Source organism: Manis pentadactyla, chromosome 11 (assembly GCF_030020395.1).
Source record: "Manis pentadactyla isolate mManPen7 chromosome 11, mManPen7.hap1, whole genome shotgun sequence".
Lineage (NCBI taxonomy): Eukaryota > Metazoa > Chordata > Mammalia > Pholidota > Manidae > Manis > Manis pentadactyla.
In genome coordinates, this window is record NC_080029.1 from 30,459,322 (window position 1) to 30,477,776 (window position 18,455).

Below are 18,455 nucleotides of genomic sequence, written 5' to 3' on the forward strand. Positions count from 1 at the left end.
AGGGAATCTTACTCTTACACTGTTCTGCCTCTACTCATGATCCTGTTTCACCACTCAAAAAGACAGACAACAGTCATTTCTTGACAACTTCAAACTGCAAGCATATACATAATCTCATCTCAAGAGCCCCAAAGTCTACAAAACCACTACACTCAAGCAATCTTCGATCTATGATTTCAGTGAAGTTACCAGAAAGCGTTTTTTGAAAGTTGTTAAAAATTAGAGGGGGGTGGGAGGCACACCCCAAAATAACACCTGCAATTCAAAGCAAAAGCAAGGTAAGTAAATAAAAGCAGAAAAATGGTGAAAGGATAGTTAAAGGAATCTCACTGTAAAAGTTCAGGGAGGTACTATGCATTACCAAGTGTTCAAGTCAACCTTGCCATAAAATCCTACAGTGCAATCACAACCAACAGGGTCTGACCCTTCCGATCTGAAAAGTTCACGGCACTATTACTGCAATTTCAAACTCTGCAGAAAAGCTCACAGCAGCACCTACTGACTGTCTTGAGCCACTTGCCAAACTTGTTCTCTCAGTAAACTAGAGAAATCTACTGATACAGTCAACTTCAAGAGTCCTTTACTTAAGCATAATGAGATAAGAAAATAAGTTGTCGACCACATAAAATCATTCCCCCAAATCTCTTATTTTGCCTCTAGCCATTTATATGCAAATCGTCACCCAAGTCACTTTAAATGCATTGTCAATTGCTAATGCTTCAATTTAAATTCCATGGGAAAAATGTTTTACTATTAATATTCCCACTAATAACTGGTATGTCACCTAATAGTAAGACACATCAGCGACCATAAACTGCTTTATGTATACCTTTCATTTGAGACTACTGCTTGTTACCACTGTTCTACATTATTCCCACCAATTTTTTTTCATCCTGGTAAAGGTGGCGTAATTGCAGCTTTCCAAAAAGGAAACGGGAAAGTCATTAAATCAGGATTATACAGAAAATTAATACTGTTCCTAAATTGGCTGCAGAGAATGGTTCTACAGGACTTAATCTTGTACTTTTCCAAAAGATTATTAAACCAGAGAATCTTTGCCTTACACGAATATTCCATATGAGAAAACAAGAGAAAGTTGACACTTAACTCCCACAGAGTAAGTACAAAAACAATGGCTTTTAGAGTCTGAGTCAGAGTTTCAACGTGAAAGGTTTGCTTTATAGAGGAAACGCCAACCCCAGTTCATCCAGATAGACCTGGAACCTGATGAAAGTCGACACCTTTACTCTGAAATTTGCATCGCATCACTGGCTCATAGTTCAGAAATACAATCGTTTAACAGGTAGTAAGAATTTCAGTAAATGCTGCCTCTAAAATATCCGCCATGAAAAATAAAATCTATAAGGTAGGTGCAGTCTCTAGGAGCCATCATAGTCCCCAAATGCTCCCCTTCAAAAACGAATACCAGCAACTCAAACAACATCTTCCTGGAAAGTGAGCCACTTCCCTTGTCTACCTTCCAAACAGTGAACAAGATGAAATTTCAAACTGCCCAATATAATTACTTGTTCACCTAGAAATGCCGAGCAATAGGGGAGCCTCGCAAATTTCCTTTAACGTCAGAAAAGAAGTTAGAAACAGATGGGGAGAAGGAGGAAAAGTTCTTTCTGCAGTACCCTCCTGTCTCTGGAGGTTTACTTGCTCCAAGAAAAGCAGGTTACAGCATCCGCAACTTTGACTACCCCAAGATCCCCGGAAGAGAAATTAACCACCCGCGGGCACCGAGCTGCTTGCTCTTCTCTCTTCTTCACGATTAAACCTCTCGGCCTGTCCCCCTCTAGCACAGCCTACTAAGCGCTCACCCAGGTGACTGAAAGGGGAAGGACCGCCCGGTGGAAACGAGAACAGCCGGGTAGGCGCGGGCTCCTGGCCTCTCGCAAAGGCGCTTGGCCCGCAATAGCGCAGATTCGGGTTCCGAGGTGCTGGCTCGCGCGCCCGACGCGGTGCAGCCCGGACTCACTCCTGCCGGGCAGCGCTATCCGCGCGCCACCAAATCGGAAATAAAACTTTGACCGCCCTCCGTGTGTCCTACTCAGGGCCCTGGACCCGGGAGCCTCAGCCAGAAACGGGGTGGGGGCTATCAAGTCCTGCACCCCCGCCCCCTGCCCGGGACGCAATAGCCACTTACCGCTCGGCCCGGCCTCCTGGTGCAGCCGCGCGTCCGCCGCGCTCTCTCCCTGGGGAGAAAGAGAAACCGTGTAGACGGTCGGCGCGCGCTCACTCACCGCCCCCTCTGCGGAGACCGGCAGGCGGCGAGGCCGGGCCGGGGAGGGCGCCCAGCCGAGGGGGGCCCGGGGAAGGCGGGGGCGGAACCAGTCCAACTCCGAAGCCAGGCTCCGAGGGGGACCCGGAAAGCAGGCTGGAGAGCAGCCGGCGGGGGCCGAGCGCCTGCAGAAGCTGGAGGCGGAGGGGACCCGTCCCCTGGCATCAACTATTGTCTGGGCGCCGGGGTACCCGCTCGCGCCGCCTCCGAGGCTCAGCACCCCCCATTCCGTCTGCCTGCTCCCAGAAGAGGTGGGGGGGCGGCCGGGGGGAAAGCAAGTGGGTGACTGGGCGTCCGGGGTCCCGTAGGTCGGAGGTGGGCGCGGGGAAAGGGGAGGTGCGTGCTGAGTGGGGGAGGGGACAGGTAATTGCAGACCCGGGCGGGAAGGCCTGGGAGCACCGGTGGGGGGAGGAGATGAGCGGCTGGCGGAGGGCGGGATACGGCCTCTGGAGCCAGAACTGACCCCCCCCCCCACCTCGGGGACCCTCCTCCCGGGGACTCGGCGCCGCACTGACTTTTTCGCTCACTCGCTCGCGCAAGCACTGAACTCGCTCACAAACTTGCCAGCTTCACTCGACCTCCCCTCCCCTCTCCTCCCCTCCGCACCCCTTTCCTTCCCCTCCTTTACTCCCTCCCCTCCAAGTCTCGGGTGAGATCACCCGGGGCTGCTTAGCGCTGCTCTCAAATCTCGCGACAGATGCGGCAGCTCAGCCTCGCCGGCGGGGGAAGTAGAAGGAGTTGGCGGAGGGTGGGAGTCCGCGAACTCCTAGTTGCTATGACGACGGCAAAGCCCTGGATTCCTGTCTCCTGTAGAGAGCAGAGGCAGCAACCGTGGGTGCAGTTTTCGACCTGCCCCCTCCCTTGCCCGACGCCCTAGTGGTGGAGAAAGCGGGGACTAGAAGCAGGAGCAGTATTTTTAAACTTATTTCAGAGGGCGTCTGTAGAAGACTAGTGTCCCGATATGTGGCCAAATTTGGCAAATAAGGCTAACTGGTTTTTTCAGAGATTCTGGAGCAGATTTCTGCCATAGAAGCCAGCACATGTCTGCACCCACAGATTTCTACAGATTAGGAAGTTTTCCAGCCTTCCCGTCTAATCTCAGCCCGCACTCAGTATGCTCCCTCTCTTCCCCGCCTCCCCATCATCACCGCGCCACCACAGGACTGGGCTCCCTGAGTATCTGTCTTATTCATCTTTGCATTCTCAGCTCCTGCACAGGCTTGGGACATGGTAGGTCTTTACTTACTGTCTCTTGAAAACCAAAAAAGAAAGAATGCAACAACAAGTCTCTACATGTCCACAGTCCTACACCTTACTTACCCTGTAGGGTAGGTAGGCAGGCTTAAAATATAAGCTTCTGCTCCACAGTCATATTTTTTTACTCTATTACTATCTCCCATTTCTGTTCACACAGAACGTGCAGTCCCTCCTTTCTCCATCCATCTGCATCTCACAAAAACCCTATGGGAGCAGGAGGGAGCTTGGGGTCTTTTGTTGTTGTTTTTAAACCATGAAGCTTCTTCAGTTGCCTTTATACCTATCCCAAAATGCTGTTAAGGATCAAGAGGAAATCTTTTCACATGCTGTTTCTTCTTTTAATTGTAGGAACTTTTCTTTGAGAGTTTTGTGGTGTCACTGCCTAAATAAAACGGACACTGAATCCGAAGTTAAGCTTAAGTTCAAATTTTACTCAAAATAATGAGTAAAAATAGATTGTGTGGTATGTGATATCCAAATTCTTTTTTAATTATACCCCTATTTACATTAATATGAGAGAATGTTACTTAATTCAATCTGGTAAAACTAGAAACCTAAGATAGTACATGAAGGCAGGGCCATTAAGACTTTCTTAGGTCATGTGCAAGCTTAAATCTATGTTGATCAAGGTTTTTATATTAGAAACCAAAGTGATACAGTGATTAAAAAGCATGGGACAAAGTCAGAAAACTAGGTTTGAGTTTCTGGGTCACTAATAATTGAGTCTCCTTGAGAAGTTATTTACTCTTGATTCTTCATCTGTAAAATGAGGGGGTAGCCCAGATGTTAGGTCATTACAGCTTTTAAACTATAGCTCTTAGACTCATAAAAATTTCTAATAAATGACAGATATTTTCCTTTTACATCAAAAAGAATAGAAAACAAATGAGTGTTTCATTTTATGGGTCAGTTCCACAACGTTTAGCTACGTGTTGATAAGTTGACTTTGAAGTATCTCTTGTCTCAGCTATAAAAACAAAAATATTGACCATGCTACAATAATTGCAAAAGGAATCCATTGTCCATGATTTATGTGTACACTAACTCAAAACATTCCTTGTTATTTAATAAATATGCTAATTCAAACCAAAGACCTAAACTAAATACTTCCACACCTCCACCAAAATAACTGTAAGAGGGAGGGAGAGAAGGAGGGAAGGAAAAAGGAAGGAAGAAGATAAGGAAAGGGGGAGGAAAGGTAGGACTTGAATTCAGACACGGGTATTTTTAATATCAAATTTTTACAGAGTAACACAATGGAACATCACCATCAGCCCTGTTGATCTGTTTTCACAGCACAGCATGCTATTATGAATGGGTTGTTGTTCATTTGCTCTGGCTCAACTTTTAGCATAGTTTTACCCTTAAAGGATGGCTGCCAATCTGTATCCACCAACACAGTACAATTTCAAGGCCACCTGTTTTAATGACTCCCAGATAGCCATTTGATACATTTGAAATAATTGACCTAAGTGCTAGCCAAATCTATTAACTTTATCCAATGCTTCTTATGAGGCTCAAGAGATGAGAATGGGCTTCAAATTACAAAGATAACTTCCCTGACCCTTCAGCTATAGTAGAATAGTAGAACTTGTCCCAGGGACTTAAAACTGCTCTTTCAAGGCCCTGGGCTACTGTTCACCCCTTACGGGTTGGCAGAATTTTCACCAGTGTTTCTGAAGGAGACAGAAGGCAAAATCCATCAGAGGTTCCAACTGCATGTTTTCCAGACCAAGCGCACTATGTCTATCTTCCTTAACCTTCCTGGATTTCAAAACAGCAGCCAGGGGACAACAGAAGAGGAAAGGGGGAAATTTAGAGTTTGCCAAACACAGATTAGATCTCAACCCCATTCCTGCCTCCTCCCTCTCTTGGCTCCTCTACCCACCTCTGCCTAACCTCTCCCCACACACACAAGGGCTTGTAACTTTGCCTGGTGGTAAGGAGAACATCTTGTCATTTACCATGTTACACCCTCCCTATTCGTTTCTTAATTTATTAGATCTCAACTGAATTCATATCCCTCTGATTATCTACTTCTACTCAACAAAACACCTTAACATAGCAAATATGGAATAAATTTTGACAAAGAAGCCTTCCAAGAAAGGATAGTTACTATTTTTAATATTGAAAATATCAATTCATATGTGCATGTTTTATAGTTAAAATCTTGCTTACCCAGACTATTATTAGAACTTCCTGTTTCTGGCTGTGCATCTACGGGCCATTACTAACTAATATTCAGAAAAATTACTTTTTTAAGTATCAAAAAGACCAAAGTACCCCCAATTCACCCAAGATCAAATTATATCCAATGCTCTTTCCATTTTAGGGTTTTATTGTTTTAGCCCCATATAACTCTTTTTACCTGAATACTAGATTTCTGAGAAGACCTCATTCTCCCATCAGCAAAATAGTATTTATTACATGTTTAAACACCAACTACTTTATATTCACTTAACATTCTTTACAAACACTACTACACTTCCTTATCTACTCCCCCACTCATATAAAAGACTATTTCAGACCGTCTCCAAAGGTCCAGCTTATTACTCACAGCTAATGGCCAAGTTTTTTAAATTGGTAAAATACAACAAATCAAAGGAGAATTTAAGCATATACTCTCTCCCTATCAGTCTTATTATGTACCAACGTCTGTCTGCATATACCCTTCTGTCCTGCTGTCACTTATGGTGAACTGTCCATCCTCTTAGCTAAGATTAACCTCTCCACCTGTGTGCTAGTCCCATCCCCTGTAACTCAGGGACGTGGATTCAACAATATCCCCTCTCTCTTGGCATCAGTAAGGTTTCCTTCTCTATTGTACCATCTCTTAGAGTTTATAAGGGAAAATACAGAGACATGCTGTGGGAAAACATAAGACATTTCCTCGATTCCGTATCTCCCTCTGCTTCACTTTACCACTGGGATCTCCAAAAGGTTTGCCACCCTTGCTGTTTTCAGTTCCTCTCCTCCCATTCTTTTGAATCCATTCTGAGCAGTGTTTCACCCCCACCACTCCAGGGAAACAGGCCTTCTTAGGGTCCTTAGTGACTGCCTTATGCTAGATCCAGTTATCAGTTCCCATCCTCACTTTACCTCAGCAGGAAGAGGTTGGTCACTCATCCCCTTCAAACGCTTCTTCATGGGGCTTCTGGGCTGAGAGTCTGTCTTGGTTCTTATCCTACCTTCTAGTCTTCTCAGTCCCAAATCTGTAAACATAAGAAGCCCCAGGGCTCAGTCCTTGGACATCTCTTTGTGATCTCTTATCATTCTATGGGGATCTCACCAAGCTGATGACTTTAAATGGCATCTCTATCCTGACTACTCCCAAATTTACATCTCCAGTCCAGAAAACTCCCAGAACTCCAAACTTGCACATCCATCTCCTACTCAGCATCTCCAAGTGGTTGTGTATTAGGTATCTCAAACGCCACATGTCTAAAACTGAAAAGCTCCAGATACTCCCCCATGAACTAGTTCCCTCCTACCTTTTTTCCCAGCCCAGTTAAGGGCACTCTTCTGGAGATTCAGAAGTTTTTGTACAGAACAAAATCTTGTAATCATCCTTGACTTCTCTACTTCTCTCACATCATACATCCAGCCCATTAGTGAATTTTATTGCCTCTTCCTTCAAGATACATGCAGAATCGAATTGCTTTCCACCCACTCCAACACTCTTTCTCTGGTTCAAGCCATTTTTGACTTAGATTATCACAATATCTCCCTTACTGGTCTTGGTATCTGGTCTCCCTATTCCTGACCTTTCCTCCCAGTAATTCATTCTACACACAGGACCCAGGGTGTAGAACACAAGTCAGATTGATGCCAGGGTTCTTTTTCACAGAGCCAAAGAATGAACTTCGCAAACAGTCAAGGTAGGAGAGCAAGGCAGAGGCTTTTATTTAGAGAAAAAGCAAGAGGACAGAGCTCCTGGGTCAGGCCAGGAGGGGACAAGAGAGCCTCGGGGTGGTGCGTTTTCTAGGGGTTTTATAGGCAGTTGAGAGACAGAGGGCTAGGGATGTACACCTGCTAAGAGTGTTTCTTTAAAGGTATTTGGGACCAAAGTTTCTTATTAGTCTTCCTGGTTATTTACAAGAATTTTAATGCTCTGATTTCCTCCCAGGATAGCAGCTTCCTGGTCTGGGAGCATATCACTCAAGGCTGCCTGCTTTGCTCCCAAGGTGGGCTGAGTTATTGTCTGCTTGTTAAGAAACTTTTTTTTAGCTAATTGGGTTTTAAGGTGGAATCCTTCCTGTTTTCACTATGCCGTTTGGGGCTTGCTTGCTACATTGCCTAAGTTGCAACAAATCATTTGTTTAGGGCTGGAGGAAGAAAAGCCGCACTTGGTTAAAGTCAGAAAAATAAACTGGGCCCCCCAGCAGGCCAAAGCAAATCCCACAATGGATTATCTTGCTTTGTTTTTTTTTCCAGAGGCCCTCACACCCTACTCTGTCTAAGCCCATGGTCCCTGTCTCAAGATCATGTCACTTCTCTGCTCAAAAGCCTTCAAAGGGTATCTTATCTCACTTAGAGAAAAAGCCAAAGTTCCGATTCTGGCCTAGAGAACCGTGTATTCTCTGCCTGCCTTCTAGGGCCCTGGCCTGTCTCCTCCTCTCCACACCCCCTCCATCCCAGCCACACTGGCTTCTCTCTGTGCCCTGAGAGTACCTGACGCTGTCCTGCCTCTAGGCCATGCATTTGCTGTTCCCTCTGCCTGGAAAGCTCTGTCCCCAATGTCTGCACGGCTTCGTCTCTCAGTTCCTTTAGGGGTCTGTTCAAGGGTCACTGTAATGGTCATTTGCCTGCTTACTGTCTTTTCTCCTGCCCTGTCTTGCCAGGGGGCTGACCCGCCATGGGCTGTTTCCCAGGCTCCCTTGTCAGGGGCTTTCCAGTGGGTTCAGCCACCGGGAATCATGACAGGAATTTGGACAAATGGAAGAGGCAAACCTTTCTCCTCCTTTCCCTCTGCCTCAGGCAGTAGCTTGGTAGCAGATGCACCTCCTCTTTGGCTCCCTTTGGATGAGAACCATTCCCAGGCTCTGGTAACATCTTTAGCCTAAGGGTGATAGCAGTTTTCTGGTGTTAAGAGTCTCTGGGTTGCCTCATCATCCTGGTTAGCTTTTCAGCCCTTCCTCACCTGTGTAGCAGTTCCCATGTGTTAAACTCTTTCTTTTTTGATTCCCTAGATTGGCCCCTACCCTCCTGACTGGACCTTGGCTGTTACAGCTCCCCTCTGGGAAAGAGCAACTGCCCCAGTGAGACAGGAACCATGGGTTTAGACAGAGTAGGAAGAGGGCCTCTGGGAAAAAACAAAGCAAGATAACCATTGTGAGATTTGCTTTGGCCTGCTGGGGCCCAGCTTATTTTTCTAACTTTTTACCCCAGTGCTGCTTTTCTTCCTCCAGCCCTAAACAAATGATTTGTTGCAATTTGGTCAATGTAGCAAGCAAGCCGAAACTACTGCAAACCCAAAACAACATAGTAAAAAACAGGAAGGATTCCATCTTGAAACCCAATTAGTTAAAAAGTAAGACAATAACTCAGCCCACCTTGGGAGCAAAGCAGGCAGCCTTGAGTGATATGCTCCCAGACCAGGAAGCTTCTATGCTGGGAGGAAATCAGAGCAGTAAAATTCTTGTAAATAACCAGGAACACTAATAAGTAACTTAGTGTTTCTTCAAAGGTATTTGGGACCACTTAGCAGGTGTACATCCCTAGCATTTTGTCTCTCAACTACCTCCCCCGGGCTCTCTTGTCCCCTCCTAGCTTGAGCCAGGAGCTCTGTCTTTTCATTTTCTCTCTAAATAAAAGCTTCTGCCTTGCTCTCCTACCTTGACTGTTGGTGAAGTTCATTCTTCGGTTTTGTGAACAAGAACCCGGGCATCACCAGTCTCACATTTTCCAGCCACCACACCTAGGCTTTTTGTTTTTCTGTTTACTCTCTGACATACTGTGTACTTTTTTGTTCTTTTATTGTTTCTCATCTAGAATATAAGATTCCTGTAAGCAGGACCTTTATGTCTGCTTTACTACTGATGTACTCCCTGCACCTTGAACTGTGCCTGGCACATAGCAGGCGCTCAGTACATGTTTGCTGAATGAGCCTATAGTGTGCTATTTTAAAAATAAAGTAAAAGGGCCATCAGACTAATTTCCCCTTAAGAGGCCCATGTCACTTGGAACATGTGAATATGTTACCTTATGTGGCAAAGGGACTTGGCAGATGTGATTAAGTTAAGGATCTTGAGATGGGGGATTACCCTGGATCACCTGAGTGTGCCCAATGTACTCACAAGGTTCTCATAAAAGGGAGGTAAGAGGGTCAGAGTTAGAGTCAGAGAAGGAGACACAACCATGAAAACAGGTTCAGAGAGATTTGAAGATGCTACACTGCAGGCTTTGACGATGGAGGAAGGGGCCACGAGCCAAGGAATGTAAACAGCTTCTTCAAACTGGAAAAGGCAAGGGAAACATATTGTTTTTAGCCCAGTGAAACCCATTTTGGACTTCTGACCTCCAGAACTGCAAGATAAATTTGTGTTGTTTTAAGCCACTAAAGTTGTGGTAATTTCTCAGCAGTAATGGGAAACGGATACACAGTTTCCTCAGTATGTAAACTCCTTGTAGACGGGATATGCGTCTTGTTCATTCTTAAATCCCCACCGTATGGCATGGTTTCTAACACAAGCAAGGATCAACAAATGTTTCTGGTATGAATGAACTGCTGGAGTGGTGAAATTGCTTAACTGGCTTTACCCGAACTCAGAAAGGGAAGAAAGCACATTGCTATTAGGAAGACTTGTTAAGCTTCTTGAACCATTAAGCTATAGGGGAAGGGGTTAGAGAGACAATTCAGGACTTAGGCACCAATGTCAGTTGGAAAGAATGAAGACAAGTCACAAGGGGCCTTGTGTGATATGGTAAGGAGCTTGGGCTTAATTCTGTAGGCAATAGGGAGCCACTGAAGGATTTTCAGCAAGGCAGAGACATATTCAAGTTTGCATTTAGGGCATACAGCACACTTACAACATGAGATTTAGAAATCCATGGGTCAGAGAAGAGGTCAGAACTAGAGTCATAAATGTGGGAGGCAATAACTTATAGTTGCTGATACATTGCCTTTAGATAACATTTTAATGAAAAGCACTCCCCACAAATTTTCTTTCCTTCTCATAGGTGTCTTTTTTTAAAAAACATATTCCATTGAGCTGTTTGCACCATTCCTGGTTTTCTGGTGATTTTCCTGTTACGTGGCTTCAGTAAAAGCCCCAGAATGTCTGAAAGTTCTGGCTCACCAATCCTCTTGGCCTTTTTCTATGTAGGCATCAGCATATATTAGTGCAGCTGTAATTTTTTAAATAAATCTTCTCTGCACTATTTCAGATCTTTTAATTCATCCCTCCAATAGCATTTCCTTTCAGGATGTTTAAAATAACTTGGATATTCTCTTAGGAGCTGGAAATTTCCTTCCAGCTAAGCCCTGTCTCTTCATTCCTTTCATCAGATTTCATGGTCGAGAATGTGTCAGGGAAGGAAGGTGGGAAAAGAAGGTCTCTCTCTCCACCCCCTTGTCTTTTTTAAACCCCTAGAAATGAAAAGAAATTTCTCATGACTTAGAAGTGATGAGCTCAGGCCTTCCAGAACCATCTGGCTGGTTCTATTGCCAGCCAGAGCCGTGGCAACATTCACAACCCAGGAGCTGCAGGGGCGCTTTAGCAGCAGCTGCCCAGTAGGATCCAAGGAGAGCACAGCAAGATTCTACAAGAAAAATCACACTTTGCAAGTTCCTGAGTGCAGGAAACATGCATAATGAGGGTGTCTGTTTGTGGGCATACCAAGGAGATCGGCTGGAATGTTAAAGCCACCATAGCCTTCATTTAAGGGCAAAGAGGAATTAATACAGTGACAGTTTAGATAGGTTCAGGACCTTAAATGAGCTCAGCCCTCACCCTGAATTTCACAAATCACTTTTCAGAGATGAAGCTTTTAAACGTCTCTTCCCATTGTATTTGTTCTTTTCATTTGGGGGTAGTAATGAGTACACTTACTCACCTATGAGAAATGGTCAAGGCCACTATATGTAATTTTCCATTTATCCTATAGATACTGTGAAAATTAATAAAGAGAAACTTCACTGAAGTGGGGTCAGGAGGCTAGAAGGGAAGCCATACCACTCCACTTCAATTATAGAAAGAGGTGTTAGTCATAGACCCCAATGGAAAAATGGTCAATGGGAAGAAATGATCCCATTACAGGCCCCAAGAGGGAATGATGTACATTGCATTTTTTACAAGAAACTGACCACCTTTGCAGCTCAGCCACTGAGAAAATGCCATCACCCTGAACATTTGCTTTTCTCCCATGGATTTCTGTTCCATGGGCCATTGCAACTTCCTCTTTGCCATAAAATAATGTTCCTCTCCTTTGTTGGCTGGACTTGCCTATGGTTTTGTTTTAGCTTTCATTTCCCAAATTGCAATTCTCTGCGTTCTCGACAACCCCATTTTTGCTGGTAAAGTAACTGAATGCTTTATTTTTAAGGTTAAAAATACTCACCCAGGGAAGAAGATATTCAGATGGCCAACAGGCACATGAAAAGATGCTCCACGTCACTCAGCAAAATGCAAATTAAACCCCAATGAGATATCACCTCACACCAGTAAGCATGGCCACCATCCAAAAGACAAACAACAACAAATGTTGGCGAGGATGTGGAGAAAGGGGAACCCTCCTACACTGCTGGTGGGAATGTAAATTAGTTCAACCATTGTGGAAAGCAGTATGGAGATTCCTCAAAAAACTCAAAATAGAAATAACATTTGACCCAGGAATTCCACTCCTAGGTATTTACCCTAAGAATGCAGCAGCCCAGTTTGAAAAAGACATATGCACCCCTATGTTTATCACAGCACTATTTACAATAGTCAAAATATGGAAGCAACCTAAGTGTCCATCAGTAGATGAATGGATAAAGAAGATGTGGTACATATACACAATGGAATATTATTCAGCCATAAGAAAGAAACAAATCCTACCATTTGCAACAACATGGATGGAACTAGAGGGTATTATGCTCAGTGAAATAAGCCAGGCACAAAAAGGCTATTATCAAATGATTTCACTCATCTGTGGAGTATAAGAGCAAAGAAAAAAACTGGAGGAACAAAACAGCAGCAGACTCACAGAACCCAAGAATGGACTAACAGTTACCAAAGGGAAAGGGACTGGGGAGGATGGGTGGGAAGGGAGGGACAATGGGGGAAAAGGGGCATTACAATTAGCAGACATAATGTAGAGGGGTGCATGGGGAGGGCTGTACAGCACAGAGAAGACAAGTAGTGATTCTATAGCATCTTGCTATGCTGATGGACAGTGACTATGATGGGGTAATGTGGTGGGGACTTGGTGATGGAGGGAGTCTAGTAACCATAATGTCACTCATGTAATTGTAGATTAATGATACCAAAAAAAAAAAAATACTCACCCAAGGGAGTGGAGGAAAACCTACTAGACCTTGGATTCTGACTTGGATTTCTGGACTTGACTCAACCAGATCAACTGTAACTTTCAAAAGTTATTTCATTTTTCTGGACTTCTATTTTTTTTAATGCAAAAGAAGACTAAGAGTTCATCCCTTTAGACTAAACATTTATGTGTTGACACATTACCCTGTTTCAGGGGTCTATTTTTTCCTGGTCAAAAATCTGAGGTCTGGACTTTTGTTCTTGAAAAAGAAAAGGTTCCTGAACCTCCCTTCATTCCCACTGATTTCACTCTTCTAAATACAGTCTCTACCTTCCCCTCACCTCTCCTGCCTCCTACTTACACCCGCATTCCACAATCCCATCACAGACACCAAGGGCAACCATAATTCAAGATAAGGTGGAGAAGCATGGAGATTCCTGAACAATCCTCACAGACACCTCCTGTTGCACTCCCGCGGTCGGCGCTGTGAGAGTGGGTCTCCACCGTCGCCTGTGGCATGGCCAGCCCCTACTAGCTGGTTGGCAGTGGCACACGCAGGACCGCCACAGCCAGCTTCTCCCACATCTTTGCCAGCTTCCAGGTCCCTGGCTGCGGAGCAGTGCATTCCAAACTTCCTCTAGAGGGCAGCACAAATCACAGTCCCTGCTGAGTAATTGGGGACAACTCAAAGAAGCAGGATTGGCTTATAGAAGCAATTCGAATTCCCCAGGTTTGATATTATGGGAGCAACAGTGAAAGTGTCACACCCGCTTGTGTTTACCACAGGCAGTTCTTCATGGTGGAGTCAGAAGTACCTGGCCTCAAGTCCCCACCTCCACCTCCATGCCAAGCACTCTAGTGGCTTTAGGAAAAGTTACTTAACTTCCTATGTCTCGACTTCCTTACCTTTAAAGTGTGAATAAGAATTATCATTATTTTTTAAAACACATGATTGTTTTGAGGATTAAATGAGATAATACACATTTTGTTAGACTCTGTAGATTGGCTACCTGTAAGTCATCCACAACCCCCTCTGCCCTCTTTGTCTTTCCAGACTACCTTGAAGCCTCCAGAACTAGCTTATACAACAGGGACTTTTTTCTGAAAACTGAGTTCCAGAAGATCCCCAACAGTAGAAACACAGTGCCATCCAAGCTCTCTCCACCCTCCAGGTGGCCCTCTGTCTACATCCACCTCTGCAATATTCTTCCTTTCTGCAGAACAGTTTCCTCACTGTTTCCACATCGGGAAAGCACCTCCTGGGTTCATTCTGACCTCACATATCTCCCAAGCTGGCAGATGCCTGGAGAAAAAGGGACCTGACTTGCCAGCTTTGGATCAGGAGCCTATCTCTTGACTAATCAGCAGTGACCAGGAATCCAGGGCCATGTTACATAAAATAGCATGGAGTGACCAGGACAAAACTGTGGGCGTGACCAATTCCAAGGAGGGACAGCAGTCCACTATAAACATGAAGGGTGGAGGAGGTACTTGAGAAGTATAAGACTATCTTTCAGCCCTTAAGGAGATCATCATGTAGTTGGGGAGAAGACAGAAATACTAAGTCTTCAGTTTAAATGGATTCAGATGCTGAAGGGGTAGGGAAAACTCCCAAACACTCAAGAGTGGTGGAAGAAATCTTGAGCTTTCTGTGGTCAAATCGATGAGGCTCAAGGCAATAGTGGATGTAGTATAAGGACCTCACTGCTCTCTCCGGAAGACTTCTTCTGCTCCTTGGAACTTTCTGCCCTTACAAAGTTCTAGGCCCCACCCTTCTGCCTTGGAAGACACATTTTAAAACACTTATTCAAATTAAAGGATGGCTAAGGGACAGGTTTTGTCAGAGGAGAATCATTTAAAGTAGTATCTTTCTGCTGGACAGGAATTAATGGAATTAAGCCTTGAAGGGAGATTCACTATATACATGAAAGAGGTTACAAAATAGGATAAGACAGGATTAAGTATCATAATTAGAATTTATGGAAAAAAGATCAAGAAGTTAGGGATGGCTCCATAAAGCCAGTTGGTCTTAGTGTGGTGAAGAACATGGAGATGGGTGGGCATGTCCGGAGGGAGAAAGAGGGAACAAAGGCACTGAGGTGGGAGTAAACGTGGCCTGTTCGTGGACAGTCTCGTGCAAGACAGGGCAGATCAGCGATCCTTAAACTGTGGGATGCCCAGCGAAAGCACCCAGAGTGCCTGTTAAATGCTGATTTCTGAGCTCCCAGTGCAGAGAGTTTGCTTTAGTTGCTCTGGGGTGGGTGCTATGATTAGATGTGTTTAGTACACACCTTAGGGTTGGGCTGCAGGGGTTTGTAGAGCACAGCTTGAGAAACACTGCTGTCTCCACTGGCACCATCTATTCGGGAAAAGAAATGGCTTCTCCTTTTGAGTATGTTTATTTGCTGACAGCAGCTAACTAGCAGACTACTAGGGTCCCTTCTGATGACCCAAGAGAGTTGTTCTCAGCTAGTGCCAATGGGGCTACTTCCTGGGGCTCCTTTGTTCTCCAAGGGCCACTTGACCACCGGCTGGTCTGGCCTCCATCTCACCACCTGTGCATTGTGTGGCTACACCAGCCCAAAATGCAATAGAAAAAGTCTAGGTGTTGAATTAGTCTTAGACATTGTTTATAGTGTCCTAGTTCTTTTACTTGCCTTTCATTATCTAATCACAGCTAATTCATTACATAAACTTAATAATCAGCATTTGTATAAAAATAAAAGAGTGATTTGGTCATTTGAATTATAAAAAAGGAAGAGTTTGAAAAGGAGGACTTTCTATTCTAAACTTCTCAAAAGTTCATACTACTAATTAATCATACATTATTTCTTTTCTTTCTAAGCCACTTTTTATCTCCTTTCCTAGAATTCAACCCACGTAATTCCCATTAAAGAATCATCTTACAATAAGAATACAGAGTTAAGGATCAGTCAAATCATTTTGAAGGTGTTGGGACTGAAACTGGAGTTTCTTGATACCCTGCCCAAGGGATTCCTTATTACATCATTATCTTTTCATTATTTTATTCTTGAGTTGTTCCCTCCAACTGTTTTCAGAAAAATTTTAAATGATGTTTTCCAGCCCCTTGAACCAGAAATTCCAACTACACACATAATAAATAAGATTTTTCACTTGCCTCCTCTTTCTCTGCTCAGATTTCTCTTATTTTCTCATCCCATCCCCAGGCTGATTTTTGTAATCGTATTTCTCTGGACCTCCCATTAGGAAAGAGGAAAGACATCTGCCTTTTGTCATTATGTTCATTTAGTCTGGTGGTTCTCATTCCATCATCACCATGAATAGTCTGGGGCTTCTATCTAATTTCCATCTAATCCCATTCTGTTAGAAATGTTATTTCTATTCAGTGATTAACTCTTCCAACAATCAGAAGAAAGAACTGTGATGGCTCAGTCCTCTTGGGTTCCCAGTGCTGAATACAATCCTTTTGGAAATCTCTGTGTCCTGAGGTTGGTCTGGTTCTCTGACCTATGCTGTCCAGGAGCACAGAATGAAAAACAACATCTATTGAGCATCACTAGCTGTAGTGAATCAGCCCAGCTCTTCTCACATGTATACCATTCTGCTTTAGTCAGATGAACAATAGCTCTAACTACAAAGGTGTTCTTTGGAGTGCTGAATGGTACACATGGAGCTCCTTACCCACTCTAGATTGTTTTTTGATTATTTATTATTGTAAAATTAAAGGCTTAAAATAACCACTGTTTTATTATATCCCATGATTCTGTGGGTCAGGGAATCCTGACAGAGCCCAGCCAGGTGATTCTTCTGTTCCAAGTGATATCCAGTTAGAAGTACAGAGTCTTCACTCACATGTCTGCCCATGGCAGGAATGGACAGAAGGTTGAATTCTCCTGGGACTGCCAACTGGCTTCTTCAGCAAGGCAATCTCAGGGTAGTCAGACTTAAGTGGCAGGGTTTCCGGAAAGAATGTTCTGAGGGGCAGGAGGTAGAAACTGCCAGTATCTTAAGGAAATTGGCACAATGGCACTTTCATCATATTCTGTTGGTCGAGTAATCACATCGCCTGCTGATGTAGGAAGAGAGAGAGAGGAATAGCAAAGAATATCTGGCCATCTTTAATCCATCACAGGGTTCATTCACCAAAAGTATGTAGAGCATGTTGCAAGGCCCAGGTCCAGTGTAAGACAGTGGGCACGTGGTGGTGGGGGGTGTTAACACACTCCCTGCTGCTAACAAGTCCATGGCCCAGAGGAGAAGCTGTGTTGTATAGTTCCTATTCACAGACTTTCAGTAATTCCCCAAGACAATAAATCAGTGAAACCAGGAAGACATTCTAGAAGGAGATAATTTTAAATGAAAGAGCAAAAAATCCACTGTCTAGTCATCTCTGGTTGCTCATCATTCAAATGTCTGTTTATCTAACAACACCTGGCATACAAATAAATTGTGATGTGGAACTGAAGCTTGAAGTGTGAAAGGGGAAAATAAATGGCAGAGACAACTTCTTTGAGCAATAGATCCTGAAAATGCTAAGAAGAAATTGTAATTGGAACTCAGTGATGGTGGGATAAGTTCCAAACGACTTTGGTTCCCATCTGTAAGGCAAGTGGTTAGGGCAGTTATCACCCTTGGCTGTCAGTCATAAATCAGAGAAGGCCTACCCTTGTAACACAGTGTTCAGATCATAAAGGAAAGGCAGTGCAATCTACGCATCATCTTCTTGGGAGAGGAGGGAAGATACTGTTTCTAGTTAAGCAGACTTACAGGGAGGATGCTGCCTCGCCCTGAAGCAGAGCTGTAGGCATGAAGCCACTTTGCTTAATTGACTGATATGTCACAATTGTTTAAGGTTTGAAAATTCTAGCAAGAGTTTGGGAGAATGTGGTCACACTGTAACGTACTATTGTATTCATGAAGCAAAAATATGGTAAAGATTTTGACTATGGAGAAGCTGGGTTAAGATTCTGGTTTTTAGGGATGTTTCCTGAGGGACACAGCCATCAAAATCGCTGACCTACAAACTGTTTCCAAAATGCCATGTGCTTTCGGGCCTCTGGACTTTGCTCATGTTGCTCCGTGTCACCTGGAACATCTAGGTCATACTAGAAAAGGGAAAGGAAAACATGAGAATATGATCGGGCCCAGAGAACTGGCCCTAGTAGCCCACTATTTGGAAGGCACATTATGTTCCCAGCAGTCATGCAGATGACAAATGTTGTTTGGAGAAGAGAGAGATCAATGAGGACTCACGTGGTGGGAAAAGGCCTCATAGGGGGTATATAAGCTTTAACTAAACAGAGATGTCATAGAAGAGGATTCCAGATTGGCAAAACAGCACCTATAAGAAGTGGATGTGGGTTCCAACCAGTGGTTTTTGAGCATGTACACCATGACAGGCGTTGGTGCTCATGAGCCTGGTGTGGGAGGAGGAGGACACATCTGAGAGGCCTTGGGGAGACAA

At 44.2% G+C, this 18,455-nt stretch overlaps 1 protein-coding gene across 13 annotated transcripts in view; it reads right to left on the bottom strand.

Annotated features, from left to right (window-relative positions):
- The window catches only part of SIPA1L1 (signal induced proliferation associated 1 like 1), a 413,448-nt gene extending 410,577 nt beyond the window's left edge, over positions 1-2,871 (bottom strand). For 8 of the 13 annotated variants that reach the window (XM_057488343.1, XM_057488349.1, XM_057488348.1 and 5 more), the window contains exon 1: positions 2,150-2,284. The gene's annotated coding sequence lies outside the window, so the exon portion shown is untranslated. Of the gene's footprint in view, positions 1-1,823; positions 2,105-2,149; positions 2,772-2,799 lie in introns of those variants that run through there. The other 5 variants (XM_036913312.2, XM_036913315.2, XM_057488341.1 and 2 more) reach the window with 5 other exon arrangements.
- Between the last annotated feature and the right edge of the window lie 15,584 nt (positions 2,872-18,455).